Genomic DNA, 8271 nt, shown 5'->3' on the forward strand with positions numbered 1-8271 from the left:
AAAGCAAATATTAACATGAACAGACTGACAACTGGACTCCATGTTCCCCACATGGCTGCTTTTAAGAGGGTCTGGTCTCTTAGAAGCAGAGACAATGATCCACGTCTTGTAGCATGTCCTTACCAGCGCAGATTTTTTTTGGCTGCCTTCTGTTATTGCCTCTCAGCGGTTCCTAGCAGGTAATACACATTATATTAATAAATGCTACATTTTCCAATTTCATGCTATACTAGGCAGGATGATCAGAAGACAGTATCGGACAGGCCATAGGCCAGAAGAGACATGCGAATACCATTTTTAGGTGGAGAAAGATAGTGGGTTTTTTTGTTTTCTCACAGTGGCTATTCCTTTTTCTTACCCAGCCTCCCGGACAAAGGCAGGCAGTGGCTGGGGAGTTAAGGGAAGGGCCAAATGCAGTCCAAAACATGTGGTAACTAAGCAGCAGGACTTGAAACCCTTTCCTGAAAGACAACACAGAGACTCACCTCTTCTTTTTCTTTCAAGGAGGCAGCTCCCATTGCACTATTTTCCTAGCAAAAGAAGTTATGATCTTCAGGAAAAGACTTCTTTCAGGGTATGTTGTGTTTTCTTTTGTGTTTTCTTTTCAAGCTGTCTGTGTCAAGAAATGGCGTGGAATGGAGTGGGGGAGCTGTCTCTGACAGCTGCGCTTTAATCCTGGAAAGAGGGGGAGGAAGGACGACTAGGGAGTAAGTGGCCTGTATCAGTCCCAAGAAGAGTTGAACAGAGGGATGTTATATTTGTTTCTGTTTGTATTTCTGGGACTGATGCCATTATTTATGTGTTTATGACACTTTAATACTCTTTTTCCTAGCTTAGGGCCAAAACTCATAGTCCTTACTCAGCTCTAAAAATCCACTGAAATCAATGGGACAATTTTTGTGACTAGAGGTTTAATATTGGGCCTAAAGTCTGGATGTAGACAAAGAAAATGTTTCTTGCATGAGAGCAAATATGTCTTATGAACTGTAGAAGGAAAGATATTCCCCCTCACCAATTGCTGAGGACAGAGGACACTTGTACTTTCTCAGCCATCATCACCCATAGCATTTACTATGGGAATGACAGCTGTCACCAAATAGTGTCTTCCTTAGCATAGGCAAGATGAAGGGCTTCCTTAATTCTGAAATCACTCCTTCTCTAAGATTTTACCTAAAACCTAGAGGCAGTAGCTAAAGCAAAGTTAAAAGTGACAAAAGCAGACAAAGAATTCACATTTAAAACTTCTTTCCACATTCCTTGGCGATTTCTTTTTCTTTTTACCAAACACGAGTTTGATTACAGCCTGTCAGCCGTAATCCAAACATCCTGGCTTGCATCAGCTAGTGTCACAACATCAACATCCTTTGGAGGACAGATTTTCAAAGGGTGCAAGGAGTGCTTCTAAAAAGAAACAAATTTAATCTGTCTTACTGCTGAAAGTCACCTTGAGAAGCACAGACCGCTGTTTGTGCACTCAGACTGGGACAAAGAGAATGCTTTTCAGTTTGCATGAATAGATGCATGCTGTGAAATATAAAAAATAGGTTAAGTTTATTGCCTTGTCTGGAGCTCATTTTTGAAATTGCTTTTAAGCGACAAGATTCACATGAACAAAACAATCCATTGTCTGGACCAGTGCTTCAGAAAGACTCCTTATATTTCTGTGATAAGGAGCTATTGCATTAGGCATGTATGCGGATACGTGCATTAGGATGTGCTACAGTGAGCGTCTCCCTGACAGCAGATCTCTGTGCCTGTGTGCAGTCTTGGTAGGGGATGGAAGGCTGCACAGAGTCAAGGGGCTCCACACTGGTATCTTTCAAACAAATTTTTCTATGTTTATGATAGAGTCATAAAACCCCTTTTTTAATAAAAGCATATTTATTGATGTACTCACTGAGTCATAACTGCAGATGCAAGCCGTCTTCTTTTTCAGATAACAAACTGAGATATTGCCTATCCTCAGAAATAATTGTAGGTTGTATCTCATGAAAACACTAGTTTAGAGTAGTATGAACCTAAATTATAAAAAACTGATATTTTGATCTTCAGTTTTGTAATCAGCTTCATATAATTTAATCCACTGACGCATGAATGTATTCCCATTCATACAGTGGTGGTTCCTGTATTATTTGAAGTGAACTTTCAAGGCCTCACACAGAAAGTAATACCTCAGCTTCACTGTTAGTGTAAAAAAACGTAAACAGTTTCTTTCTCACAGCCTGCTGACATAAGTGTTTTCCTCTGGGGTGCTCCACCCCTTCTTCATTCTAGGGAGTAATGGAACCAACGTTTACAGCTGCAGCGCTGGAGGCAGGACCTGTGTATTTCTTTGACCAGGTATTTTCTTTTCTATCCAGGATATTCTTCTGCTTCCCTCTTCTCCCTCACACCTCCTCCAGTCTTAAATTGGAAACATTCATTTCGTTGTAGATGAAAACTAGAATGAAAGAGAGGGGCAAGAAGATACCAGAAGAACTGTCCTCATATCTCACTACAGACCTTTGCCTTGGCTTTACTCCCAGGTAACAGTGTGACACCAGTGGTGGTGGGAGCAGGGAAGTTTCTGTCAACTAGTTTTTCAGGGAAGACACAAAAAGGAGTCCCAAGGTAGATGTGGCCAAGGCAGAACGAGAGAGATGGGGGAGGCACATGACCAGAACTGGCACCCTGCCACACAGCGTGAGCCAGAGGAGACAAGGGAGAAGGTGCCAGTGTCCTATACGTAACCCTAACTCCCTGAGGTGTAGTACCTAATGTTCATTTCTGCTGTCAGCATTTCATGAGTTTAATATATTTAACATACAAACCTTGAGCAGTTAGTTAAAGAATGCCACATAATAGCCTTGTTCTACTGTTTTGGCATGGACCGAACAACAGCACATTGCTAGGTGCAGAGCGCTCTGGATTTCATGAAGTTCATGTCTGCTGACTAATGTACCGGGAGCCAGTGTTCACAGCATTCCTCTGGGCTGTGACTCCTCTGGATAACTGGGTTTTAAACTTAGGTTTCATTACATTTGCTTTAAACTGATATTTTTCTTCCAAGAACAAACCTTGTTTTGCCTAACTTGCTTTTGGATTTCAGAAATTTATTCCAGGTTGTTTCAGTCTATGAACACGTTTGTGTGCATTCAACTTAAAGAGTGTAAGAAGTTACCATTGAAACTGGGGAGGATTACCACGTGGTTACAGCTAAGCTTGTGTGTGTTTAGAAGCCTGAGGACTAAGACTTTTTTGGTAAACTTTCTTTGAGTTTTAGATTTCAAAACTCCTAAAACTTGTTAATAAATTTTCCACATTGGCAGTCCTCTAACTAAACTGTTATAGTTTAAAATAAAGCTGGTCCTCTCACAACCATGGAAGATCTGAGTTTCCAAACTGGAGGAAAAAAAAAAAGCCCAACACAGAATAGGGTATATAGAATCAGCAGCTACTGAAGAAAACTTCTTTAGACACTCAAAGTTTTATTACACCTAAAAGTCCTTTGCATGTCACGTCTACAAAAGCAAAATTTGGGTTTATTTGATTACCATTGTACTGAGGCAAGAGAAAATAATTTTACATAGGAGAGAAAAAATCAATCAGCATGTTACATTACATTACATTACACTCCGGCAGGCATAGTCCAAAGCCTACACTGTCAGTGCAGAGACTCCCTGGTTTGGCAATGGCTGCACTAAATCTCCTCGTGCTGCTCTGCACGGGTATTTCTGAGCTTGATCTAGGAGTGTCTTCCCTGGGAGGAAATGTGGCTCAGTCTCAACTGTGAAAGGGAGCACTGCCAGCCTGTCCACATACGTTTCAGGCAGCAAAGATAACAGGTCTTTTTTCTGTGTTCTTTAACTGTTACTGCACTCACTTAATGGTACAGCTTTTTTTTCTCCTCAGCCCAGCTGAAGGCAGGAGTGCCATCTGTACAGGTGAGCATACAGAAAGACATGAAGATGGTTTCTTAAATGATGATACAACAAGAAAAGAAAAATATCCAGTATTGCAACAAGTGTCTTGTCGTTCCCTGTGTAAAACCACTATGGAGGACTCAGACCCAAAAATCTCCCAAACGTCTTTGATCCCACAGGCAGATGAGGACTCACCACTGAACATGTTGAATGAGTCTGTGGCTGCCAACATGTTACAGGAACTTGGAGAGAAGTTGCAGCTCCTTGCTAGGTATGAGACTGGTTTCCCTCAGGGACTTGTGAATCTGCTAACCTGTAGCTGGAGAGAAATCACTGAGGGGGTTGATTACCATAAATGGCACCAGGAGTCACTACCGTACAAAAGTGTGAGATCCAGGAGAAGCCAAGCCTCAGAGGAAGTTAAGAGTGGTGCTCTGGGGTCCAAATGTACGGAGTGTGAAATCACTGCCATCAGAAAAGAACCACACAAGAAAAGCTTTGCTCTACCAGCCTGTACTACAAAGGGAAAAAGAAAGCCTGAGACAGCATCAAACATGCCTCTAGGAAGTAAAGGTAACGTCGTGCTGTGTAAATGTGCTGTGTTGTAATGTTTAGCTGCAAAAGGGAAAAAAGCACTTTCTGTTAAGACTATACTCTGTTGGCTGGGTAGGCCAACATGCCCCACTTTATAGCTTGTTATACTGCAGTTCTCTGCAAAATATTGTTTTAGGACATGATGAAATAGCTTTGCAGCTGAAGCAAGAGGTACAAACACTTAAAAGAACAAAGCCGGTGAAACTGGGCAATGTTTCAAACCATTTATCAAAGCATTTTTAGTCTCCTCTTTCAAGGTGAGTGATAGAGTCATAACATATTGCGCCAGTAAAAATCATTTGCATCCAGAGCATTTCATTCAGGAAGTGTCAGTAATCCTCAGTGCAGAACCAGAGGTTGGGGTCAAGCCTGTTCCAGCTCTCCAGGTGCTACTGCAGTCTTCCTCTTTAAAAAAAAAAAGAATAATCTTTGGGTTTATGTTTTTGAAAGCTGACTCACCCTTGCCTGTATGATCATAAGCATTGCACTCTGCTTTCTTCCTGTCTAGCTCCTGTTGTGCAAAATGATGTTGGCCAATCACCCGTCACAATCAGCTTCTCGCTCTCATCCAGCATTTGTGAGGAAAGAGGTAAGAGTAGTAGGCAGCTCAGCTGGATGGCTGGTGCTTAGCAGAGGTGGCTAGAATTATGTAGTACCTGGACAGCTGTTCTTGATGCCTGGATTTACTAAAGTATGGATTAGCATGAGGAGGGAGTAATTGTCAAGCAATAGCCCTCTCACCCCCCTGCTTTTTGGATATAATCTATTTTTAAATACCCAGTCCTTCTCTGATTATCTCTGATCATCTGCCAATGAGGTTTTCTACATAGCCACTGCTCTTTGCTAGCAGAATACAGGGGGAATAACTGCTTTGGGATTTTAAGCCTTTCTCTACTGGAAACTGTCTGACCACATATATTTGACTTAATAACTTTTGCTCTGAATGGGAGCACTAATGCACTAACTGAAAAGTTCTTCACAAGGCATTATGCCAGTTCTGCCTAAAACGTGGACAAATTTGATGATCTGAAGGGAAGAACTGCTTACTCTGCACCTCTTTTTGGATTTCTTTAAGAACTTTGCCATGTGGGGGAAAAAAAAAAAGCGAGCATTTGTGCATTTTCTTCCTCATCCTGGCCATGAAGTTGGTCAGGTGCCACCAGGACTGCAGAACTGAAATTCCTTGGCTGGTGAAGGTTAAAAGTGCTGCAGAGACACCCAGCATTTTAGCGTGGAGGAACAGCTCCGTAAACAAATACATAGGCACTGAAGGGAATTATACCCTCTTTTGTTGTTTCCTGAAAAGGTGGCATCCAGTTTCTTCTAGTTGTAACAAAGAAACAGCACTTCTGAAATGCTTTGCTGTGGAGTTGCGTGCTCTTGGTGTCTCTGAGCTATTAAGTTTGCAAGAGTATTGATTCCACCTTTAGCTCTCGTGCTCACAGGCAGCCTCTTTATTCTTCTGTCTCAGTGGTCACAGATGAACGTCTAAAGGGTCCTGACAACCAGCTTCCACTAAACTGTCCCTACCCGTTCCTATCTCTTGGGAGCTCCCATTTGCTTGGTCTGTCATCACAGGTTTATTTTTTATTTGGTGAAGGGAATGCCCAGCAGCAGGTCATGCATTTCTGTGACCACAATTCTGACCCACCGAGTTCTTGTTTCTGACTGAATTGCTTTCCAATTTGTTCATAGTGAAACAGTAAATCCAGGGAAACTGAGCTTCTCTGCATTAATTTTAACAATTGCTTGGCCCATTCTGTAGCAGTCTGTGTCTGTAGCCATTTTTTATTAACTTATTGGGACTTTCGCATCAAGTAATCTAATTTCTTGATAATAACCATTGCTACAGAAGATGTTCAGGCTGAATAGAGATTGCATCCTGACCATTCATCTTGGTCGTTCTCACCTTTTTAGAAAATCAAGTGAGAATAACTGAGAATCTCCAGAAGTTAAGGAACTTCTTCCTCCACACTCCCACAGGCCTTCTGAAATTACCCACAAATGCTGCAAATGTAAACTAGTAAAATATACCTGCCCTAGTGCAGCTGCAACCACAGATGTCTTACAGAAATACACACTAAAAGAACTTTGTGCCCCTGCTGCTCAAAGTGATGCATAGCTTAATTTTCCAACTACCTCTCCAGATGGTTGCTGAGAATAATTAGAGTCTGCATTACCTGCATCCTTTTTCAGCAGCAATCCTGCACTGTACACAAATCAGTGACTGTGAGTGATGTGGGAAGTTAAGGTAGTTCATATGAGGGTCTCACCTGGAATTTATCTGAATAATCAATTTTTCTGGATGCCCACCTTCTTCCTAGACATAATTTTCTGTTTTTCAATTGAAGGCGCATACAAGGCACATTCCCTCTTTCTCCCATTGTATTCTTCAAGGCAAAGGATCTGTTTAATCTGTTTAAGAAGGCAATTCTCAAAGCTTCGGCAATTTGCGTTCATATGAATGAACCTTACTTTCTATTGACAGATGCCATAGAACAGGACTGACATTAATTAACATTAGTCTTTACTTATGCATCCAATTCTATTCTCTCATTCTGTTTCTCTAGGTTGGATTTTCCAACTTCCTGACTCAAATTCTGAAGATATTCACCAGAACCTGCCTTATGTGTGCACACTGGAGAGACTAGAACAAATTCAAAAACAAATGTAACAAACTGAGGTTTTTTACTTCCATAAGCAAAATTAGAATAAATGTCAGTGTTTTCATGATGTAGAATATGGATTGTGGCAGACCACTTAACCAAACCAACACACTAGTCTGGAGAGCATTATTGCTTTGAAAACTTATAAAGTTCTGCTTAACATTTCACTATTCATGAAAGAGAAACATATACTTTTATTTTAGCTACTGTAATGGTAGATAAGAATTATCTCAACAGAGACATTTTCAGGGATTAGTGGTGAGACAATATTTTCTGATTATTATTAATCTGCAGATAAACTTCCCAATAGTTGTGAAAAACTGTTTGAATATCTTTTGCAAAAGAAACCATGGTCCATGAAAACCATGTTGCATTTTGGTAATTTGCTGCGATCTGTAGCCTGTTGCCTTGCCAGGGCCTGAAAGAAGATTGTCATAAGATACTGTGGCCAGATTCAGGCCTTTAGACTTCTTCATGCTGCTTATACTTCTTCATGCTGCTTATACTTAAGCATTCCATTCTTACATGGCACCCTGGATGCTCCCCACAGAGAACTGTACACGTGTTTAAAATGTATGGTAGCTTCCCAATACATCAGCCATTTTTTGAGTACCAACTATAGTGCTAAAATAGTATCAAGAGATGGAGGAGGTGTCAGAAGTAGTTAAGATTTACCCTGCCTGATCAATTCTCTGAGGAAGAAGTACTGGAATTTATAAAGCAGGCTAGGTTTAAATGAAAAAAATCTTTGCTGATAACTAATTATAAGAATTAATTACTTACAAGGACAGTTATTAAAGTTAACCTGTATACTTTTGTATCTACAGGACAATTTCTGAATTTCAGCTGTTACATATCCTGCTATTTAACTGACAGTTCCTGTACACTGGCAAAATTATAAACTTATTCAGATTTAATAAAATCAGCATTGTATCTTAGGTGAAAAATCATAATTCATAATAATAGGTTTAGCAGCTAGTAGCTCTATAAAATCAAGCAGTTTTCAGTGTGTAAGAGAGTATATGCTACGATGTACAATATAGTACACTAGCATATTATTCCTCGTGGAATGGGTTATTATCACTGCTTTATTCCTTGGGGAACTGAGT

General features: G+C 40.6%; 1 long non-coding RNA gene across 1 annotated transcript; it reads left to right on the top strand.

Annotated features, from left to right (window-relative positions):
* Positions 1–491: 491 nt before the first annotated feature.
* Positions 492–2690, top strand: LOC115336363. The gene is made up of 3 exons (XR_003921735.2): positions 492–574; positions 2275–2340; positions 2434–2690. It is a non-coding gene; the product is annotated as an uncharacterized LOC115336363 (long non-coding RNA).
* Positions 2691–8271: the final 5581 nt, after the last annotated feature.

This window comes from Aquila chrysaetos, chromosome 26 (assembly GCF_900496995.4).
Source record: "Aquila chrysaetos chrysaetos chromosome 26, bAquChr1.4, whole genome shotgun sequence".
Lineage (NCBI taxonomy): Eukaryota > Metazoa > Chordata > Aves > Accipitriformes > Accipitridae > Aquila > Aquila chrysaetos.